The sequence below is a fragment of the Sturnus vulgaris genome, chromosome 5 (genome assembly GCF_052056855.1).
Source record: "Sturnus vulgaris isolate bStuVul1 chromosome 5, bStuVul1.hap1, whole genome shotgun sequence".
NCBI lineage: Eukaryota > Metazoa > Chordata > Aves > Passeriformes > Sturnidae > Sturnus > Sturnus vulgaris.
In genome coordinates this window covers 18,109,493-18,134,736 of record NC_142247.1, presented here as the reverse complement: position 1 = coordinate 18,134,736, position 25,244 = coordinate 18,109,493, and the positions used below count along the sequence as shown (strand labels likewise).

Sequence of the window (25,244 nt, the reverse complement as noted above, 5' to 3'; positions counted from 1 at the left end):
AACCTCTTTTTTTTTTTTTTTTCTGTTAAAAAAAAAAAAAAAAGGACCTGAGTAGTGGCCAAAGCAAACAGCTGTTGGACGAGTTTTCATCCCGGAAATAATCTCAGCAATGAAGCTGTTTGTCTGATTCCTGGCTATTTTTCACTGCTGACAACCATGAGCCACGGTGTTTCATTCTCTGTTCCTCCCGTGAAATCAGGTTAAAATGGTGCAAGAGCGTGGCTAGAAACAGACACTGAATCACACTGTGGGCAGCGTCTGTCTGTGCTATGAAAATTCCATACAAAAACACAGAGCAGGATATAGGAGAATCGCAAGCATTGTTAGAAGACTCAGTCAATACAGCTTTCAGAACTCTCTTTATTTTTTTTTTTTTTCTTTCTTGGTGGTGGTGTTAACGTCATCTATTCAGTGTTAACACTTCCCTTTCTAAAAAACATTGAAACTCCATGAAGTCCATATCCAACGCATCGTTTCTGCTTGTTGCTCACAGAAATGTTCTTTCTGGCAGCTTCAAATCCTTGCACACAGAAATACAAGTCAGGCAGGCAGAGCAGGCTCCAAAATGAGTCATGATGGACAGTCTACATTGTTAAGCAGCATAAACACTTACTTAAAAGAACAACTGTAAATTCCTTTGAAATCCTGTACCCTTTAAAACTGACATTAGGACAAAACCTGTGCAGAAACATCACACCATTCAACTCCTATGGGATTTTATCACACAGCATTATAGACATGGGTTTTTTTTGTTATATCTTCCAAAATAAAACATAAGATGACTTGGCTTATTCTGCCCCAATATACTATATGATATTAACTACACCTTCCTTGAACAGTATGTACTATTACTACCATAGATAAAAGCACAAGGGAAAGTAAGAGCCCTCTGGCCTTTCATGTTCTCAAAACAAGGATGGCAAAAGCTAAAAAATAAAAGAAAAGAATAATTGAAAAGAAAGTAAATGAGAAGCAGATTGAAAATATTTTAAATCGTGCTTTAATAATATTTTGCAGAATAAACCTGTGATGCCTGCAGTATTGTCCTCCTTTACTCATATCACTCATTTACAAAGATCACACTGACATAGTACATAAATTCAGGTCTCTGTATTGACTTACAAATTATCCCATTCTTGCTTGTGGTTTTTAGGAATGAATTTGAAATGTTGTAGTAATCTCCTGAGTTTTGAAGTGAGAATACAGAGAATCAGCAAACACATTTCAGCATCCACTGCATTTTAGACAAGTTCAGCCCACAGGATCCATCTATTTGCTCCAATGATTGGAATGTTCAGTGTAATATTTCAGATCTTCTGCAGAGCAAAGGGAAGAAAGCTCCTTGTGCAGTCTGTATTCATTCTCCAGCATTATAAAGCTCTGAGGATGCATAAGGAATTTAGATTTCTTAGGCACAACTGTTAACAGTTAACGCTTCAGAAAATACACATATGTAAAGACTGAAGTGGACCACAGGAAAAGAGGGATTTATCTCTTTCAAGGTTTGAGAAGATGAAAAATCCTCATGAGAAATGTTACCCAATGATCAAGACAAAGAATAAACTACAGCCATGAGACAGATACTTTCTTAAAAAGAACTTTGCCAAAAAAATGTAATTGAATCTTATTACTTCCCGGGGTTATAATTTTACAAAGTAATGCACTTTGGTAATCTTGCTGATCTTCTTTTGAATATGAATGATGAGGTCATGATACCCACAGTCTCTTTTGCAACCCATTTTCCCAGCACAGAAACCCTGAAAGTAATAACTAAGCAAACTTACTAGGAGAGAGTCATCTGTAATACATAACCAACAGGATTTGGAAACAATGATCTGAGGCTGGTGTTACTGCTACTCTTTCGAAATAATTCTTCATTATATGCTGACTTTAAAGCTACCAAGTCAGGGCCTTGGTACTACTTTCAGAACCCCATCTACCTAGAATTTGTAAAATGATAAATCACAGATGTGCTTCCTAGAGTTCCTAGATGTGCTTTACTAGAGTTAGTAAAGATGCAAAGAAGAGTGTGTAAGATTCTTTGCAGGAACCATGAAAAATAATGGAGGAAAACAATTATACTCTGTAAGTCAGAAAGCAGCTACAAACCTAGTCTTCCTTTCTTTTTTTTCCCTCTAATTCTAAGCAAAAGATTAATAAACAAATATCTGCTATTCTTAGAAATCACTTAGCTGCAATTTTTGCTTGAAAGGCCCTTGTGTACCTTATGGTGAATGTGGGTTTTACGAAGGCTATTTTGGGGGAAAGAATATTTAACAACTAAGCTTCAGTATACTCTTTTCAACAAAAATAGGAAAGTACAGGATAAAGCATCTGTGGACAACATACACAAACTATCGCCAGATGCAGGTGGTGGTGGGAAGACCCTGCAGCCAGAAGGCATCTGAACATTCTGTAAGGGAAGGAATTGTGGGGAAAGGGCAAAGTTGGAAGCTGCAAAGAAGGGCACATTCTCAGGCATCAAGCTGAACATGTGAGTTTGGTGAGATTTCCTCAGTATCTGTGGAGTGGAAAGCTAAGTGACTGTCAAGCAGGGCAGACAAGGAGAACTTAAAGTCAAAATGAGGATGATTTTGATATGTGTAAATAATGTCCAAACAGAAAAAAAGGCATACCTGTGAGAAAATAGGGGTGGAGAAGGTGTAAACTGTAGCTTTAACCTGGAGTTACATGAAACCAAACACAACACCAGACTGTCTGGCATGAGGCACAAAAATATTACAGTGAAGATAGAGAAAGCAGTGAGTAAAAAGTATGACTGACAGAAATAAGGGACACACATATTCACTTGGTTACATGAAACTGATATATCTAGAAAGTGACTGCAGAGAAACAAGTCAGGCTAGGCATTGTTCAGAGAGGAACTGTAGGTTTATAATTTATCCTCTTGGACTTTAGAGTAGACATCCTCCAGCCAGGCAGGGGGACATCATCTGAATTCAGAATTCAGGAGGATAAACACAGATCATGACTGAAGTCCTGACCCAAGGGAAATGATGTGCAGGAAAGCTTGGAGAGTTATGAGGATGCTAGAAGAAAACTGAGGTGTGAGAAAAAAATAGAGGCTAACATTTCAAGTGGGATCTTAGATAAGAAGATAAAAGTGTAAAGAGGAACCAAAAAATGGGAAAACAGAGCAAAGGTCAAAACACAATCTTTAGTAGTTTTGTTAATGGTAGTGGCAGTTCCAGTGATATGTTGAAGGTAGACCCACTGCTTTAGCTGATAAAATAGTGACAATCTGTCTGTAAAGCATTACTGTGAAAGTGTCACACAATCAACATTCTTACAGAAATTACAGATTATATTAATGATCTGTACCTCAAATTAAGACAGCATAATAGTCCCCACATCCTAAAAAAAGCTGTAATATTTATTTCAAATAGCAGAAGCAAACATACCTGAAGTCTAAACCACTTCATGGAAGAAGGTATCAGTCACTTGTATTGTTTTGGTGAATTTTTGCTCTCAGGACTGAACAGCAATACCTGTTCAGAGCACAACACTTCAGCATACATTTCCTTTCCTTCATTGAATCTGATACCAGTACAAGTCCCATGAAGGTTGCTCCCCTTCTGCACCCCAAGCCCTCAGACAAACTGCTCGCATGAGCTGAACAGACAGCTGGCAGAGTCTCCCAGAGCACAGGAAATATCGAGAGAGGGGACACCTGCCTCAAAAGGGGAGCCAAGATATTTGTTTGCTCCTTCTGCTCTATGATCTTCTACAAGGAAGCTGTTGCATGTGTACAGGGTCAAACAGGAAATGTCAGGGGTCCAGAGACTGCAGAGCTCTGTTCTGAGCTGTTTCCCCACTCCATCCCGCTGGTGTAGCAGCTGTGTATAGAGTTTACATGAGCCAGGCCAACTTCAGAATGAGCTTGAATGTGCTGATACAATCACATGAATTTGTGCTCACTGATGTCAGGTTGAGCAGAAACTTTTCCCAAGCTGGGGATGGACAACTCCTGAAAAAGCAACCAATGGTTCTAAAATACTGGAAGTACATGAAACAATATGTTTTATTTATTTACTCCAGATTAGACAGGTTTAAACTTTAATAATGCAAGTAAGATGCACACCACATTTCTGTTTGGTGTAACAAAATAGGTTCAACCAGTCAGATACTGATGACATAAATCCTTCAGCTCTGACTCATGTTCACAGTATAATTCTGTGGTCATTATTTTTGTATTACAAAAATCAGGTGAATCCATTAGTCACAAGGCAAGATACATTTAACAAGTTTTTAATACTATCTGCAAGTATGAAATGCTACTGAGTAAACTGCTGTTGTTTTTCTTAACAGTTTTGTATTCCAAAAGATATAGAATCCAAAGCCCAGTTACAGTCACAGAAAAAGGTGCATCCGGCTTCCTAAAGGAAATCCTTCTGCTTTGGCTGAATGTTTGGGGAAGTTTTTCAAAGAGGACAACTTTTAAATAAGGATATAGTTTTATTGTCTGAACAATCTGGCCTCTCAAAACTCAAGAGTTCAATGGTTTGAATGCATTATGCACCAATAAAGTGACCAGTTTTATAATTTTCATTCATGCTGTATGTTTGCAGCATCTTCCATCAGATGGTTTCAAAGCTTTATGTGTCATTTAGTACCATACTACCTTATAAAGTATGTAAGGTATATTAAAATATTTTCAAGTGGAACTATGAGGGTAAATGACCTTCCCAGGTCTATATGGGGCTTCAGTACTTTCTTTCTTAACTAATGATTTTTTTTAAAATTATAAATCTGTGTGGGTTAAAAAATAGTTATTTCTCTTTGTTGTTCACTCTATTTAATCATGAAGTATTTGGGTTAAAGGAAGTGAGTTTAAATACTATAGGATTGGAAAACATAAACTAAAATTTTATAAGGATAAGAAAGAACTGATGGCAACTGAACACACTATGTAAGTATTTACATACTGATCTACTGTCTAGACCACACAGCCAGCTGGTAAAGCTTAATGAAAGGATCAGCTTTGCTTTTCTCTTTGGGAGGTGGAAGAGGAAAAAAAAAAAATTTATTTGTTCATTTCTAAGCAAATGACCCGAAAAACAAATGCTGAAGACTCTCAAAGCTGATGTTAACTGCAGCTAACAAGGAAATGCCCATAATCAGCATAAACTGGTCAGAAAGCTAACAGTCATCCTAAGGATTGAAGTGACAACTTTTCTATCCTTTTTTCCTTGTCTCCTTGGTTTCTCATTTACAAACTCTCTCCAGGACATAGACATAGCAGGCACAATGGCTTCTTCAGTGTCCTGGACATTGGCAGGTATCTTTGCCTTTTTCCAGTTCTGCTCTCCTCCCAGTTTGCCCTTCCTCTGAAAAGATTTCTGGCTTTGTATCACTTTTGCTAGGCTCTTGTGAATTATGATTTCCACTGCTTGCCCTACATTTTTCTATCTTAGAACACATGACAGATACATGACTTCAGTGCTGCATTGTCAAAAAGCATTTCTCCCACTTATCAGGGTTATTAAGAACTTCAGCTCTTTGTGGAACTATTGGAGGAATGTCTAAGGTAGACACAACAAAACCAGACATTTATAGAATGCATGATTAAGCTCTTAAGTGATAACATTACTTGCAGTGGAAGTAGTAAGGAACAGAATTCCTAGCCTGTTTTTAATAATGTTATTGATGGAAGAAGTTTTGTTCTATTTGAAATTTTGACCAAAGCTCAAATTATCTTGTGTTTCCCTCGAAAAATGGTCCTCATAAATTCTCTGCAATCACTACTGCCTTCAATATGGATTCCCTTGGAAAAAAAATTTTCCCAGTGCACATACACCCCAACATTTTGCTGGAATATTTCATGATGTTATGGAGATATTTATAAGTCCTAATTAGATGAGAAAGAAATTGGAAATATTTGTGGTTAATCAAAGCTATTCTAACTCTTGATACTAAGTGTGAACTGTTCAAAACTTTCATCCAAAAATTTTTCAGAGAAATTGACTTACTTTACTTACTATGAAATATCCTAACAAACTGCAAAAAATAACCCATAAAGAGAAACTGAGACTAAGCAGGAAGGAATCTGCTGATTATCTGCCATCAGGTGGCTGCAGAGTGGCAAACCTATGCTTTCATCTGCAGGAAACTTTCCTCTTACGAGCACTGTGGATCTGGTAGAGGGTTTCAAAATCACAGTTTTGTTGGCACTCACTTCAGCATTGCACTGAAAAACTTGTACATAAGGTTCCCACTAGTCTATTAAAAAAAAAAAAGTTACTGTAGAATAGGTTAGAAACATCTGCTACAGTCATGATCAGACTCTTGGCCAAGAGCAGCAACAACAGTAAGAGACTTTGAAGTCAATCAGCTTTGCTATCACTAGCAGATACCCCTGCAGTCACTGGAAATTACTGCACAGAGAGTTTAGGAGATATGAAGAAAACTCGCTCTGCCAAGAGTTCATATAGACAGAAATGAAGAAAAGAACAGGTTTTTTTATAGTCATGACAACTGTTAGGAGTGAAAGGCTATCAATAGGTGTTAAAAAAAATATTAAGTATATTAATAATTAGAAAATAACTCATGAAAACAAAGATGGATATATTTTAAGGGATTAGCTTTGATATTTGACCTTAAAAAAGTGCAAGCTGCACTGCAGCTGGAGGAGCACTTCTGACTCATGAATATTGTCTGCTTCCTTCTTGCTTTGAGTCTGTAATCATTAAATGCCAGCTTGCATCCCCCATAGTTTATACCTCCTATAGCTATACCACCTCTACCCATCTGCTACCCCAGACCTTGGTCTAAGTATTAATTATTGCATAAACTTTCCTGTTATTCCTCATTGTTTATCAGTATAGTGGAATTATCCCAACAATATTTTTGGTTGCCTGTTGGCTTTTGCAGATAGTCATCATAATTAATTTTGTTATCAAGTAACCCTTCCTACAATGTCCATATTATTTTCATCTTCTTTAACCACATAAATATTTGATTTCTATCCTAGATTTCCTGTGATTTGCACTAATTCAGGAGATACTGATATGCATTTTAAAGGCAAGATTTCCCATGGCAAACATAACATGTCAATATAATGTATGAAAAAATATTGTAGATTTTGGTGAAGCATTACAAGATCACCATTATATTCCTTTCCCTGCCACAATTCACGTCAGAAAATCTGTTATTTACAGTGCTCTCATGCTGGATGGATGTACTGGTGAAGCATTACTCCCCATGGCAGTGCTAGGTTTGCAGCTTGACTGTATGATCTCATGGGTCTTTTCCAACCTAAATAATGTCATGATTCTATAGGCCCCATTGCTGCACACCTCCCTTGCACATCACCGCCTGCTAATGGTCAGAGGCACTACCCTGAGTGTTGGATCTTTTCTGTGACCAGTACTTTCATTTTGTATCTCAGGTTGTTACATGAACAGATATTGTGCCTTGAAGCCACGCTAGTGTTTTTGGGTTTTTTTGATAAACAGACATGCTCTATTAACCTTATTTTTGTGCCATTTTCTTGTTCTTATTGAGGAGTTATGATAACACTATATAGAATCCACATTTTTCAATAGTGTTCCCTCACCAGGGCATATCACTACACTCACTGTGGTTTTCCTGCTCTTGTCTTGTGGTTGACCAGCTTGGAACTCTGGCAGAGATGGCCACTCACTTCTACCTGTGAAATATTAAGCAGACAGGCCTTGTGTGTCAATGAATGAAAAACCTTGACCAGGTATAGTTGAGCTGTAAGTGGGTGCTCTTTTCTTTTAAATAAAAATTGGTCTAATGCACATACTAAAAATCTCAGCCATCTGCCTCTATCTCCTGTTGGCCATATGTGAACATTTGCTACAGTGAGGCTTGAAAACTTGTGCCTTTCTCCTTTCTGCTGTGATCAGAGCGTGCTCCAGGCCAACTTCTGAAATGGGTTCTGTATGTCACTAGATTAAACCTTCCCATTTCTTATCAATAAGTGTCAAGAAACTGATGTTTTTCATTACCAAACATCTCCCATCTATGCTAAACCATATACCTTGTGTCATCCCAACAAAAATCTTAGAGTAAATTGCAGTAACAGCTTTTCTGGTCAGAAAACTGTTTTTCCTCACCACTACTCTGTCAATAGATGCATGATTTTATCTTTTGTGTATATCTTTATGTACACATGAGTACACATGTTTAACATGTCAGACAGACATTAATGCGCTTTGAGCAATTCACCTGGGTTGTTTTATCTTTCACAAAAAAAAAAAAAAAAGCCAGAAACCATCAAACCCTCAATAGCACACAGCTGTCAAAAATAACTTCAAATCCTGCAGATGTTAGATGCTTCCTTCCTGCTTCTCTGCATACTGGGGAGAAATATTACCTTACAGATGTGGCATGTTATTAAAAAAAAAAAAAAAAGGAAGCTATGGTTATATATTTGTTTTACCTTCAAGTGCAAGAAAAGTGCTAGATGGGAGACAAATGATACAATTCCTCTCCCAGCTTTCATCCATCACTTGGGCTTTTAGAACTGACATATGTAACAAGCATTTGGCAGCCATAAAAGCAACATCAGCATTCACAAATTAAAAAATAAAACAGAAAGCCAAAATAATTTTTTTCCACCTACAATAACCCTAGGATGAGCTACAAAGAAAGCACAGTTTTATCAAAACCAGAAGGGAGACTAATCTGGTTATTTAGCTGCAGCATCCAGCTGAACAGACACTGCTAGGCAAAAATCAGCAAGAACTAAGTTAACAGCCACTAGTGAAAATGTCACTGGTGACATGTGCACCTTCAATGGTGACAAGGGCAGAAGCTATTATCTTCAGATAGATATGTCTTTAGACAGAAAATGTCTTCATTACACGTTCATGCAGAATCACAGCCAACAATACAGTAACTTTCCTGATAGTTCCAGGAAGATTTTCTATTGCTACAAAACCATGTGATTCCTGCTTCTTCTCTAGGCCAAGTACAAGACATAAAGTCTCTCTGTTTAGAAAAGATATAATTAGATTCCATACATTACTCCTTTCTATTCCTTTATTTTTTTTCTTATATCCTCTTTGAAAGTTTTATTTTTCATTCCATTCCCTTCTCTGCATCCAGTGAGGGAATATTCTCCAGAATAAGAACAAGATGTGCGGGCAGTATTTTTATTTTCTTTTCAGAAACCATTACAGCACAGCATTACAATTTCTGCAGTACAAACCACCTGAGCAACACTGAGATCTGTAACTTGGAGACTGTTCAAAAATCTCCTCCAATAACCTGTCAAAAGATTCTGGTCTTCTCTGAAACCTACTTCAATTTAGGAAATTTCCCAGTATCCCATTATTTTGGTTTTATATTTTATATTTTTATATTTTATTTGCCTAAACTGTAATCCAGCCACTTTTGCTTATATTGCATGATTTCTTTTCAGCCTTCTATGGAATTTCTTGACTCTAACATACCTGAGCACTTTTATTCTGCCTTACATAATAAAGCTGAAGAAGTCCAATACCTAATGCCATGGGATGCTAATGCAAGGACCAGGAGTCTATAGCTTGAATATATTAGCTAAAGATGGTGGAGGAGGAGGGGAAGAATGAAAGAGGGATACACAATGTGCAGTCTGCTTTCTGATCTGGAAAAGGTTTCCTTCTGTGATTAGAGTTGGCCTTCCAAGCTAGTTACATTCTGGCCAAATTGATTATCCCACCCTTACATAACTGAACTCTGTTCTTCATTATATGGGTGTAAATCTGCAGCAAAAACTTTGAACTTCCAATGAGTAATTCTAGATTTATGCCAGAGTAATTGAGAGCAGAATGTAGCCTCTTGGTTGCTCGTAGATATTATACTATTTAAGATTTCTATCCTCCAACACACTTGTGACTACTCAGCTTTACCCTAGACCCCCTTCTTTCTTTTAAGCTATTCTACAAGTTGACACAATATTTGGAATTTTTAATACAAATCATATTTGGAAATGTTTTACTTCCAAATCAAGGGAAAATGTAACTACTGAGAACGTATGTATCAAGAAGAGCATTTCTTTCCTCAGAGAAAATCTTTAAGAACAATACAGAAGCATTCTTCTGTGCTGACACAGGCTGCATGCATGACTGTCCAGCTCTTTTTCAAGTCTGAAGAGCTGTTATTATTTGTTAATCTCTAGATTGCTAATATTATTCAAATAGCAAGTAGCTCAAAAAGCTCACTAAATCTGTATCTTTAAAACTGTTGTACAATTATTTTGTAACCACTAAACTCATTAAAAATAAAAATTATTTCAGTGGAGTACACTTTCTATGTGTTGGGCAAACTTTATCCCTGGTATAAGTTTAATTAATTCCAGTGAGTTTTCCTCCAGCAGGAAAGAATTTATTGTTTCTATTACATGCCAACAATTTTCTAGATTTAACAAAATATGAATCCTTTTTATGTTATAACTTCTGTTTAAAAATTTATCCCAGTAGGGTTTTTTTGGAAACAATTTTGCTGATAATGTCACTCTTTCTTTGCTCTTCACAGAAGCCAGCAGGGTCTCAGAGATATTCTTGTGCGTGCTAATGGCTTCAACCCACCCTGTTTGTTCACATAACACCAAAGTACCTGGAGTTCAGAAATTCTGACATTGTCCAACTGTGACTAGAGAATTGCTTTCCTTTGATCTTTGCCTTCAAGAATCCTACACGTTCCCCCTCTTTGAGGAAAGACAGTTGGTTTTAATAAAAAAAAAATAAATTAACAGGAGAATTTCCCAACAGGAAGCAGAGTTAAAGTGAGCCAAACCTTAGCACCATACCTTTTTTATCATGCCCTCAGCAGGGTATAAATAGCCAGTTCTTTTAAGCTTCAGCTTAGGCCACCTTAAGTTCTCACTTATATCTGGATTTACAGTGTACAAATGAAATCAAAATCTTACTGAACAACTATTTCTCAAACCTGGCTTCAAGCTAGGCTGTTGAAAGGCTAGAATTTTAAAGGCCTCTACTTTAAAGGTCTCTGAGTAAGCAATTCTCACTGATTTCAATGAAAGAGAGAGGAAAAATCCATTCCTAATCATAGTGGTCTCGGGGAACCCAAGAACCAAGCCCAATTTCCACAAAAATCTTTCCACAGACAGAAATCTTTCCATAGACTTTGGTGGCCACATGTGCTAAATAGTTCTCACTCAAGGACTCTGAGGCTGGGATTATATTATTCACTTATCTAAATGAGTTCAAAGAAAATGTAGAAATTAGTGGGAATGGTAGAAACTTTAGGACCACTATGAGATTTGCTTAAATTGGCAGGCTAAACTATTCAGTATCACTTCTATAAACTCCTTGAAACAAATTTGGCTTAAGCAGAAGCTCTTCTGAACTGATTAAAAAACTTATCAAGGCTGGTTTTAAAGATTTATTTATTCAAATTCTCTTATGCTACTGGCAGCCAAGTTGAAGTCAAAACTCAACTGTGATTGGAAAAAATCTTTTGAATGTCAGCGGGTTATGTAAAAGCTAAGACTCTTTGCCCAGAAGTAAATCTGTGAATGTTATATTGATAGTGCTAGTCTGAGAAGTCAGAAAAGGATTTAGAATCTGAAAGCCTCAGATAGTTTTTAAATTATTTTGGATCCATATAAATGTGTTGGTTTCTCCTTTCTTAAGAGAGGTCAGTGAGAGAAGCCATTGCTTTTTTGCCATGATATAAGAATAAAACATCTATTCCCAAATGACTTCCAAATTCCATGGCTCATGCTCCAGAGTTTTGACCCTAAAGGCAGGGCTACCAGAATATTTTTGAAGTCTGTTAGAAACCTTCTTATGACTATTAATTTTCTACACATGAGACTGTATAGCAAGGAAAGCAGTATCAAACCTCAGAAGTCTTTTTCTATTTGTTTCAAGACAAGAATCATAACCACAAGACCCCAAGATCTGTACAGAGAACAAAAAAGTCTGTCCTCCCTTAGGGAATATAGTGGGTGAGAGACATCATCCAGATTTTGCTGGTATATACCTCAACATATGTTTGAAGAGATCTGAACTGTCAGATCAGGAAACCATCACAACTATGATGCTAATAAAAATATTGTGAGTAAGATCTTACAGTCAGTAGAATTCAGGTGGAACAGAGTAGATACTCGGAAAAAGTATCTGCTTGCAGGAAAATCAAGGTGATATTCTATCACCATCCATCATCCATTCATCCATTCATGCATCTATCTATGTCAAAAATATTATGGGAGCCTGGCCACTCATCATTCTCACATTCATTTTATTCCTATACCTAGCTACTGAAAAAGAAAACAGTATTTCTGTATCTTTATGCTTACAGTAATGAGTGTTTATGAGTCATGACCTGGATTCTACAGTAATTTCATCATTACCCATTCGACTGTCCTTCAGCTGATCAATGTAGGAAAAAATACCACATTATTATGCATAGCCCATGACTGCATTTCAGTTAAAAATCCTATGATTTAAGCTTCCTTCTAACCCTTCTAGAGCCCTTAATTATATAGGCTTGAAAATGTACCCTATAACTATTATGGGTCCAGCTTGAAATTAATACTTGTTTTTTCCCCCCATTTACAAAATTCCTAACTTACCATAATTTTTTTACTTTAAAGATTCCATACTAAGTCCAAGTTTTATTAGCTCTTAAAGAGGAGAACTAAGAGTCACCATTTTTTCTGCTTGCAGCTGAACCTGTTTTAAAACAATTTGTGTCTACAGAGTTTGTTAGAAGTATACGTATAACTAGCTGCAGTTAATGAGCAATTTTAAAATTTTCTTTTTCACATTAAGTCAAATATGATGAGATATAGAATAAAATACATGAGTTCAATAGTAGTGAAAAAACCTAAGGAATACTACAAGCCTTCAGCTGTACAATAGGGTAATGTACTTCCTAAAGGTTTGATCCTGCAGCTCTAGCACATACCCATTTCTCATCACCATCATGAGTTCAATCATCACATGCAGACTATAAAGCCATATCCAATTCCAGTCATTAAGCAGAGCTTGCAAGTTGAAGCAGGTGGGAGTTGTGCAGATTTAGGACAGTAGCTGGCTCTGAGGTTTTTGCTAATTTGTTCACCATCCTTTGAAGCACAAAAGAAGGAAAGAAAACCACATGAAATATTAAATCATCCCACATTTCCAGGAAGGTTCTGAAACAATTAAAAGCTACTACCCTAATGTCAGATGTTAGTCGGTTCTCTAAGAAAGCCAGAAAAATTGTAATAGGAGTAATAAACTTTCCACTTACAAGTACAACAGCAGAGTTTATGTTTGGTTGTTATCCACTGAGCAATAAAATATCTATTGAGCACTAAATAAATAACTATAAAAGCACAGGCTTTTATATTTCAGGCAACAGTGATTTTATTAGGAAATTGATTTAGATATTCCTCCAACTTTGAAGACATACAACCATCATAGATTTAGATCTGGACTAGGACTTGACAAAGAGAATTTATAAAAACATGAGGAGACAGATGACAACAAAAGAATTATTTCAACAAAAACTAGATAAAATATATTAAGAAAATCTAAATTCCAGACTGAACATTACTAACAGCAAATTATTCCTTCTTTGGTTTTAAAAGTAGTCCTATTTCTTGTCTGAAAACTACTTTGTTCCCTTGCAAAATTCTTCTTTCAAACAGACCTGTTTAAGTTACATTTTAAATCAGGTAGTGATAAAATACAGTGACTAATTACATTTTTAAAAAGTACTGAAAAGCATTTCTTTGCCACATTTTTTTCCAAATATTTTACTCTTAATTTTGAAAGTGTTTCATTTCAAAACATTCTAGTTGTTTTATTTATAAAAAGCATTTAAAACATATTAGATCAAACAAAATACTTTCAGAAACAATTTAAAAATTTTAAATTAGAGTTGCACAGCTGTAAGAGAAAAGAAGAATAGCTGATGGCAAGCAGCTGTTGTGCAACACGCCTGTTTCACAAATGAATCATAATTGTGTCTCTTGAAACTTGTGCTCCCCCATCTGTCTGTTGTATCTGTTACAGAGAGGAACATGTCTCTATGAAATTATGAACTACATTTTGTATTATGTTAGAACACATGTCTAATCTTGCCCAAAGTAAACCTATCAAATTCCTTGCCAGACAGCTGCCCTTCCTGCAAAAGATGCTTGACATCTTAGTGGAAGAATAACACTGAAAAACCATTGAAACTGCAATTTGCAGCCTACTTCCTCAACTGTTCAGTCTACTTCATCTGTTTGAGTAAAGTTATCCCATGGAATAGCTATGTAATGCCAGGCAAGGAGTCACTAAAATTGAGGAGGCAACTTAGCATGGGAAAGGAGCCTTTGAGAAGACGAGCAGAAATCATAGTTAAGACCTGGTCTGTACTGAAAGAAAGGAATCACACAGGAGAGTAAGAGGATTAAAGGGGGTTTTGCCTGTTCTAGGACACATGCAAGCAGGAATTCATCTCATGCATCTTCACAGATCTATGTCCAAGCAAGCCAGCTTCAGCTGCAATTTTGTTTAACAGAGAGAAACTAGAGGCTGCTTTGATTATGATGCTAACCAACCTCCTGCTTCCTTCCACTGACCACTGTGAGTCTCCTGTAGCTAAGACTGGATTGGCATAACAAGGCTACAGTTTCAAGTTACAAAAAAATGAGTCAAAACCACTGAATTTCTCAATTAGACTATTCTCACCTTTGTCCTCCTGAACCCAACATTACTCCCAATTCCACGCCACAGGCATCTGCTCCTTGGAAGTGCCAATCATGTCTATTAATTGAATGGATCCATTTTTAAACAAACCTTTCTCTCTTTTTTCCCCCCAAGGATTCTCTTTTTTTTTTTTTTTTTTTTTAATTTCTTATTTCCTAAGGAATTTTTTGAGAGGAATGGAAAATATGTCTTCAGATCATGCCTGTTAGAAGACAGAATTAAACCTGGGCTAGCTAAAACAAGGACAAACACACTCATCTCCTGAGTTGACTCTGAAAAAAGTCCCAATGCCACTGATGGTCCTTTATTATCATTATTATTTTTTTTTTTTCTCCATCTTTTACATTTGCTTGCATTGACAAAAAAAAAAAAAAAAAACAAAAAAACAAACAAAAAAACCCCCACCACAACAGTCAGTGTATTCTAAGTCAGTCTAAAGTTCATCTCATACTCAGTAACAAGAGCCTCAGGATACAATCCGATTATCCAAGACAAACCAACTTTTTTGTGTTAAGGACAGGAGCACCCTATACCACCAGTCATCAAGATATGTTCTGTGCACTTGACTCATATATGAGGACAGTGATTATATTCCATCCAAAGCCAGCTGAGATGAGACTAAATTGTCCCACTTTCCATACACAGGAGATCCCTTGCATCCCCTTAGACTGCCAGTTCTTTAGGTCAATAGCTGATACTGCACATCTCTAAACTGATGGTCCCCAGGCTTTCTGGATAATTCTTAGCCTATTCTAGGAAGTTCCTACTTCCTGCAGAATTCCATGTATCCTGATTATGAAAACAAAGATCAGAACAAAAAACACATATTGAAGACTGGCACTGAACACAGCCATGGCTTTGCTGCAACCCCCATGATAATCTGAGAACTACAGCTCTGAATCAGGTAGCACAAGACAGGTTTCTTTAAGCACAAACCTAACCCCAAACAGCAACAAACCCACAGTGTTATTATTTTATTCTTCACTGTTCATATGGGACTATTCCAGTGGTCAATACTGTTAGACAGAACTTTAGGGGGATAAGAGAATTGCACCGTTGTAAATTTCCTATGGGGGAAAAATTAGCCTCAGTATAAAATCAGTCTCAAGTTTAACAACTTTTGTACATATCCACAAATTTAAACATAGTTTTTGGCACGTAAATAATTAGTCCTGATGTTCAAACTGGGAGCTCAAACTCAGAGCCTTGCAACAACGTCTCATCTTTCACTGATGATTAACAATTTTGTGTGAAACACAAGAAACCCATGCATGAATTGAATAATCTCCAGTTCTTCTCTTAATTCATAAGTAAAATTGTTCTCAAAGTGCTTCCCATCCAGTACTTAATGTCTTTGACCGTCTACTGCTAGCCACATAATAAAAATATATGAAAATCCAAGTTTCTTTCTCAGAATTTCAGCAAGTAAAAAGGTTGCATATGGAATATCTGTACTTGGGTGAACTTAACAACATGAGCTCTTTGCTTAAGCAATCTGTCAAACCTTTAATCTCTTTAGGGTACTTCAGCTCCAGAATATTACAGTAGAATGGCATAAATTTATTTTATAATTCACATGTCTGAAGGACATCACATTATAAGCAAACTTTATTAAAGCACATCAAAAAGTATTTCTATATAAAAACCATAAACCTTTTTGGGATTAGTTTTTATGTGTTTAGCAGGAAAACAGCAATTAAAAAATAGTCAATCAAATAAGTGTTTTTCCACTTATGGTTGTGCTTTATCCATCTAATTCTTTCTGTTCACACCCCTGTATTTCAAATGGTTGCTTATGCAGGCGCATAGAGTAATGCTATGAAGTATCTTACCACAGATTTATCCTTCAGTGTTATTGCTTATGGATGGTCCTTACAGTATATTTTGGCTCAAAGGCACAACTCTTAATTTCCTCTCTTTGATAGGTTTTCTGCCCTCAAGGCAAAAGATCTCCAAGGATATCAGCTCAGAAGTAACACAGAGGTATCTGGAATATTTGTATGCTATGACTGCAGCTCGTACGACCTCATCTGGCTTGATATCACTGCTGGCAAAACCTGGGCTATCTGCATTTTTATCTAGACAAAAAAAGGACTGCAATTACTTTCTCTAACTAGAAGGACAGTTCCACTTCCTGTCACTCCCCGCATTTAAGGACCACAGAGTTGTGTGTAACTGAAATGTTTATTGATTTACAAGTCAAAATGGGTCTGTGCTGAGGGCTTTGGGGAAATTTTCCACTCTATTTAAGTACTGGTTCAGTCCTTCTAATACTAATGATTTAAGGAATATCAGTGCCAATTATTTACTAATTATTGCCATCACATCTGTTTGCCATCACAAAAATCCTAGCAATTTGCCTAAGAAGGGCTCTCCAGAGGGTATCCAGTCAATCACCAACCACAGAGGGGGATTAAATACAGGGGCCACACACATCAGCTCACTGCCTGAGCATTTCTGCACCATCTCCCATGAAGGGGATATACAGTTTTGTTAAGCAACCTGTTCCAGTACTTTATCTTCAAAGCAATTAGAAAGCTTTTCCTGGCACACGGTGTTTTGGTACCAGCATGTATTCTGGCTTGGGAGAGGTTTGGATGACAAGGCAGCATGTGTATGGGAGTGGCCTTGAGCAGCAGGAAGCATTCGGGTTGTTGCTTTTGTAACTTAGGAAGCTGCCCTAAAATCTTTCATGTGGGCAACACCTCAGTAAGTTTAGTCAAATTTTGTTCTGTCACTGATCTTGTTTTTTTAATAGTTTAAATCCTTGAGCACTGATTTTATCACATCTCACGCAGCAACTTTTCCACCATATTTCAGACCAGAGTGGGGAAAAAAAATCCATTAATGACTTTTCTTTTCATACAATGTTACTATAGTCTTTCCTTCAGCAGAAAATTTACAAAAATACACAGAGAGCAAACAAAAATTGTTTTTCATAAAACAAAGCAAAAGATAGTCCAAATAAAAAGACAAACACTTTTCAAAATGCATAGATAAAAAAAAATCCTTAATTCTGTAAAATATTATTTGTATATTTAACTATTTTACAATTTAGGTGGCAACTTTAACAAAATAAATTAATTAGTGGGAGCTCTGCAACTAAATATTTTTGAAGGAACTTAAAAATACCTTTGAATTTCTCTTACCATATCATGTCAAGGAGCAAAAAATCCAAATTTGATGAGACTATTATGTTGAGATTCAGTTGCAACAATTTTATTATCCTGCAAGTGATGTAGGATATCTTTAATAAAGGCTGGTCCTTTGGCTGTACTCTGCAGTTCTTGGCAGACTTGAGCACGAGTGGAACTGTTAGTTTACAGCAGTCAGGTCTACTGGTCTTTTGGTTGTGCCTGGGTTCCCATCGAAGTCAAATTAAGAAAATTTGGCTTACAGAAAAGAATCGGGCTGTATTTCCTTAATTTATGTTTCAGGAAGAGATTGTAAATATATATGTGCATGTGTGCAAACTGGCTTTAATTTTAACTTCTAAAAAGCTTCTCAAACATATACTCAGTTTTGGTTTTCCTCTTATTTAGTTCTTGGGTAATTCAATCTTGATTTCACCAATGCAAAAGGGAGAAAAATGAAGAAAAGGAGGAAAGTCGCTGGTGGCCTAGAGACAGCTCTGTGGCAGGAAGGAAGAAAAAACCACTGCTAATACCTCTGCTATTATACGAGGATATTCCATTTAATCATAACCCTCATCACAAAGTGCTCCTCAGGGGAGTATTGCAAATCAAAATCCACATATATTATACAAAGGCTCAGTTTTACTAAACTGTATATGTTTCTAATGTTTTGGCAAATTATTACAAATGGGGCCAAGTCCACCACAACTTTAGGAAGTATCCAGGCCCATATGCCACCCAAAATACAAAGTTGTCTTGTAATTTTGCAGTTCAGTCTCCTTTCATTTCAGTTCAAATGGCTCAGATTTTCCTGCCCCCTACAATCTTTTTTGCCTTCTGAAAATCTGAGCTAGTGCCTGTCTCCTGGAGCCTTTCTGCCAGACATATGGCATTACCTTCCATGTGACACTGTTGATCATCTTGCTCAAAGGGCAGTTCTTCCTACCATGCCCTCCCCTGACATTTCAGAGAGAAAATTTAGCTGAAACTTTTCACAGTTTTCAGACTAATTATCCGTTCCCTCATGAAATAGTAAGAGACAGCATTTGTGGTGCCTAAGGAACTCTTAAATTAGGCAGGCCAATTTTGAAAATTACAAAAACTTAATGAAAAATCAGACACTCACTAAAATGACTCCATACACATTACTGCAAGACATACTTATGATTTTCAGGCATTTTAAAATCTGGTTTTAATAGGTTCTCAATTTAATGTTTTTATAACAGTAAAGGTGACAAGCCAATAAAAATATTTGGCAAGTCTTTTTTTTTTTCTATAGTGGAATATAATGAACACAAGTTAAGACAGATACAATAGTCCAACCAAGTGCATGTCTATCATCCTTGAAAGAAAAACTGATCTGCAATTCACCATGGAAAAAGCTACAAAACTGTGGGTTTGCTATAAAATAGGACTGAACATTTCAACCCAATTTCAGCAACAAAGAGCAAAGAGAAAGAAAAAAAGAAAAGAAAAGACAAAAAAAATAAAAAGAAAGAACTTAGAGCAAAGGAACTGTGTTTGATTTGGATTCATTTTATTTCATAAGCAAAAGAAAAAACTCCCTCTCAGGAGAGCAAAAATTAAGGCATGGAAAAGGAGGGAAAAAAATTCACCTCTTCCTTAAACTGCACATTTCTACACAGCTGCTGTGTCACATAGAACTCTTCAAATGCTAACTGAACAAAAGAATAACTTGGTTCCTTAAAACTTTGATAAAGTGTTTGCACAGAAGACACAGGAGACAAACTTTTGACTATACTAGCACTTTTTTCAATAATGTCTTGTCTCTATAAACATGGCAGCATCAGGGTCAAAACCACATTTCATTTCAAGAGTTTCTAACAGAATACAAAATTACCTTCCTGGCTATTTCATCCAGGATATTTGTATTTTTCCAAAAGTATATGCATGTTTAAATCTCTCTCTCTCTTACTAGAAGTTGCTACTCTAAAATATGCAGAGGAAGAAATAACAGGAAATTCATGTCAAAACAACAGAAACATTATATGCCATCATGATAGATAAAAAGAGGATGTACATTATCTTCAGCAAGATTCAGAGAAGCAAAGCAATGAACTGTCTGAAATGTATGATTTAAAATTTGAAGAATTACCCGAAAACAAATGCCATGGATTTGGTTCTTGCATATGTTCCAGATAGATTTAAAAAGGCCAGAATTTTGCCAAATTCCACTGTCTTCTGTCTTTTGGCAAAAGGTTTAGTCCACTGACAGTGCATAAGACTGAGTGCTATTTTAGTGAAGAAGAATAAAGACAAGGCAGCTCTCATTACTTTGAAGGAGATATTTAGAATGGAAAATTGGAAAAATTTTATTTAAGGAAAAAAGTAGTCAAGGATTACATAACAGAAAGTGTAGGGGGAAAAAAGAAACTTCAGGCTATATAAACACAAGGAAACAGCCTGCTGTAGGACTTCTACTAAGGTCAAAGAGGCAAAGCAGCTTTCATGACACAGAAGCTGTGGAAAATCCCCAGGAAATAAGAGATCAAAGCAAACCAGATCTCAGAAATAGGCCAATTTTTCCAACATTAAACTCTAGATCACCGTAAGTGCTACTTCCAACACATAATGAACTTAAGCAAAGTACATTTTTTCTTAATGCCATGACTTTTATCACTCATAAAGTAATAAATACTTTGAGTAGATTGATAATTTTTCCTTTTTTTAAACATAAAAAAGAAGAGACAGTCTCAACGTATTATATGAATGCTGTAATCAGATTAATACACATAGAGGGGAAAATCCTCTTCCCAAGGCCAGACTTAACACAACTGAGATAAGTGGCCTGCTGCAAATACCACACAAGCTCATCTGTAGACAGTTGACTGCAAAATAGAAAGAAGGTGTGGGAAGGCTGAAAGCTCAAGTCCTCAGATTAAAACCAGAAAATACACATGTATTTATTAATTGTCAGAATAATTAACTGATAAACGTGTAAGTCAATAGTTGTGATGATCTCTTCATTACCAGAAATTATTGAGGTAACACTAAATTTTTGCTGAAAAGACAGACTATTTTTCAGCTACAACTATTGGAGACTCAGAAATCCAGACCAGATATTACACAGTATTCCCATCATCTATTGTGTCAGGCAACCTCAGTTTTAAGAAGGAACTAACCATAAAGCCAATCAGCAACTATAAATGTAAAGGAGAAAGATGGAGAGCCAGATGTACATGCAGTACATTTCTCAGGCAGAAATAGCCCTGACAGGGCAGACCTCAAAATCAGCCTCTGCTTTCTAAGAGTAAGAGAAAAAGACAACTGACACAAAACACATAGCCCTAAGATATTGAATTATTATCCCAAGGTAACAGACAATGAAAATAAAGATAGGAGTTTCTCCCCTCTGTGTTTTCTGTTCTCTGTCCTTTGAATACGGTGGGAAATACCTTGAGTTGTTTACTCCTTGTCCTGAATGTCTGGAGGTAGGTAGGAAAAGAGTAATATCCAGCTCCAGCTTTGAACACAGAAAAATAGATTGATTCAGGGAAGGGCTACTTCTGCTTTAAAGAGATTTTGAGACGTTTCTAGCATGGCTAGAGCTGCCCCAGGTGACCTCCATCCCAGGACCCAGAAGTAGTTTTATTTACTGATGGTGAGACCAATCTGCTCATGCTATGCATGAGCAGATATTGCTTGAGGGGGCTGGTTTTTCTAAATGTCAAAAATGACCACGATAAACATGGAATTTGCATGTCTCTATGTACGTACAATCTCTTCAATAATCTAAATCAAAAGGTACATTATTAAAATACTTTCATGTTTTTACCTAGACATTTACTGGGAGACTTGTAGAAGAAACTGGAAGGGAATTGCTTTCCAAGTGAAGACAGCAAGACTACCAATTCTCCTGTCATCTGTTAAAAAAGGGGGAGTTTGGCTTGAAATAACGTTTCTGTATTGAACTACAAAAACATGGAGCAGCTGTTGTTGCTCAGAGATTTTCCTAGTTTGTACTCATCCACATTCTATTTAATGTGGATCAAGCAGGGAGTAAAATTTTTTCTCATAAGCTTGTCCTTAAGTAGGGCTTTGTGCTCAAAAGCTTGTCTTTTCCTTCAGCTGTATCAGCTGTTATAATAAAAGATAGCACATCTCCCTGTAAACCATAAGCTGTCCTTTCATCAATGGAAGCTGAAATATCTGTAGCTGAAAGCACCATTTTCCCTCTGACAAAGGCAAATGTGGAATTCAGAAGGCTGAAAAGAAGCAAGTGTTGAGCATTCAATAACTTGATGAGATTTGTAGAAAAATAACCTAAAAAGCAGACATCAGTTATAGTGGAAGTCAAACAAAAAACAAAAGCTGTAACAAATGAAAAAGTGTTAAAAGGGAATCTAGGCTGACACTTGACTGCTTTGATTTTCTGATTGTCTGGTCCCAGTTTCTGTGTGATTTGAGCTAGCTTCAGTCTGGCCTCAGGTGAGTCAAGGGTAGGTGCATATTGCTGGAGGAATCAAGGCTTCTCAACAATATCTTCTCTACCTCCAAATGCAACAGCATTTGAATAGCTAAGTACTCTTATTGCAGATGGAGACACCAGGCCTGTTAATCCAGCAGTAGCTGGAAACACTGCATATTAACAGCACTGTTTCAAATGCCTTTTTCGTATCTAAGCCACACAACACACAGTAAAAAGTGTGAAAAATATGATGTATAATCAATGTGATCCAATGTGAAGGGGCAGGGCTCACATCCCATAATGAGTGTGCCTTGCTTCCCCTTTTTAATGGTATTAGATTGATTCCCAGTAATGGAGCGTCACCCCACTACCTCCGAGAAGTCTGGAGCACCAGGAGCACCATTATGACTGTCATTGTGAGTTTTCCTTTAAGTGGGAGAAGAAAATGTACCCCTTTCACCCTATGAAGTTTACTAGAAAAACTGCTTTAGGGTACTGGCAGATCTTTTGGGGATTGCTGCGAAATACTGGGGTTGAGAAGCATTATAGCTATGGCACTGAGTATGTAACTTCCTGAGTAAATGTCCTCTGAGATTACTCGTGTTTCTTGCAAATCCCATCAAATTTGGCAGGTTTGACTGTATGTTTTCTGAAAGGAAAAAACAGCCATGCATTTACAGTCTGCTGAGAGATAATTTGCAGGATTTTCAAGTGACAGGAGATGGGAATGGTAGGAGGAGAAAAGAGAGAGAATGACACTCCATGAATGTTCATGAGCTTGTGTAATTATACAAATGGAGGTAGATAGGAAAGGACTCCAAGTCCAACTGTGACCTAGTATAAAACCTAGAATTTCAAGACCAAAATAGTATTCTACTCCAGGGTAGCACATATACTATACCCCTTTACTTTAGCTTGTACTTATCTGAGAGGTTTATTCCCAATACTAACTTGGATGTAAGATCACTAAAGGAAAATAACGCACTGTGTGAACACAAGGAAGAACAGAATATGAAAGAGTCACTGTAATTACCTCATGTAAAACATGTGTCTAACCATGACACAGCTGCCTGATGACATGGAGTTACGGTTACGGATTTTTCAGTGCTTTTGTTTTAAATTCCTACATCCAGAGCTTTATAACTTGTCCATTAACGTCAGCAAACCGATTACTATGGTTGAGCAAAATAACACCTTCTTAAATATTGACCTGGCTGTGTCATTAAATTGGCTATTGCATTAGTCTGAACAGAAAGAGCTTTCAAGTAACATGATTTAAGAAGAGACCTCCTATTTAAAATGTAAAGGGTTGCATCACATCCATCACAGACATTGTCTCAGCTGCAAAGTTACCATAAGGGGCATTACACTCTTTCCTCAAAAAGAATTGTAGAAAGCATTCACTACAAGATTATGGCTGCACCTTCTTATTTATAACCTACAGATGATAGCCTAATGCTCAAAGTTCATGCCTTTTTCAGGACCATTTTGATCTCCGTGAAGAAGCCTGAGGATAAGTGTATTTCATCCTCACATAACAATAGTTTATGAATTGTTTGTAAAGCACATTAGGAAAGCAAAATATTTACACTACTTCTTGCACTGAGGTGAGTTGAAAGTAGTCCCAAAGCTAAGTTTCTTAGTGCCACAAAGTGTCTTCCTGAATACAGTTCTCCTCAAAAACAGCTGTGTGCACTTTAATGTACGGTATCCTTGTAGGATGAAAAGAACTTTCTTTGAAAAAAAGCTTCAGGCAAAGTTTACCATTGCTTAGATAAATGTTTACATTAAGATTTCTAACATCCATAAAGTCAAGATGGTTTTTGATATTCGGAAAAAAAAAAAAAAAAAGCAGATGCGTACTTCCACCTTGTGTATGAGTTCCCTTGAAAAATTAGACCTTATCTTCAGAGTTCAGCAGGAAGATTGCTTGCATATGTACAGAATATTATTGTTTAAAAATAGCCATAAAATTTTCCCCCTGCAATCTGCATGAATTACATGCATTGAAAAAAAAAGGCTGATTTGGGTCTTAAGAATCTACCAAAGAATTGATATGAATTCATATGAAAAGATGTCTGACACAAAAGGAAAGCAAGACCTACATTACAAAATTTTGTGAGTTTTGTACCTACCGGTGTATTGGAGATGATTCAATCCTGGGTAATTTTGGACAAAATAAAATTGTATGCAACAATTATCTTTACAAAAGTGCATCTACCAACAAATTTATTTTTAAAGAAACGTAAATTACAAATGCAAACATTCATGCAGATATATCAAAATTCACACAAAGATAAGTAATTAAAAAGATTAATTGTTCAGCTGAACACAAGAGACATCCAAATAGAATAACATGTGAAATATATTGTGATCCATTACTGTAGTAATGACTGTAGTAATTACTGTAGTAACTCCATTACTGAAGGCCATTATATTTCTCCTCATAATAAAAATGCATACCTTATTTCAAACACAAAAGACCAAATTTACCTCCTAAGTTCTTAGTGCAAACTACTTTGTTTAACATCAGACATAAAATAATTGTTGATGAAAGGCAAATTATCTTCAAACCACTCAGATGTTTCTTACAGGCTCTAAATTTTCAAGGATGCATTAAAAATAAATATTAAAAGAAAATTTAGCTGTGTTACCACCACTTACAGCAGTTGTAGTAAAAAGAAACCAGATTATTCCCACTAACATTCAGAAATCTAGATTTTAAAATGTTTAAATAGCTGAATTTACAGCTCAGCATGATGAAACCACAGTTCACAAAAAAGGTCAATGGTGAAACAGTGGCAAAATCTGCAGCCACAAGTTGCACTCAACAAGATACCACACAAATGATGCCAGTAATTATCAGGTGCTGCACCACAAACTACACACTTGATGGGAAAAAAGTCCAGTTCTGTTCTAATTATTAGCAAATATTTATTTTTGTCTTTTGGTTTAGTTCATAAATGTAAAGCACTTGTTCTAAACTATATAGTTTAAAAA

The 25,244-nt window shown here is 36.4% G+C and overlaps 1 protein-coding gene across 1 annotated transcript in view; it reads right to left on the bottom strand.

Moving 5' to 3' along the window:
• The window catches only part of NAV3 (neuron navigator 3), a 510,531-nt gene that overhangs the window by 252,227 nt on the left and 233,060 nt on the right, over positions 1-25,244 (bottom strand). The gene's annotated exons all lie outside the window — the stretch shown is intronic.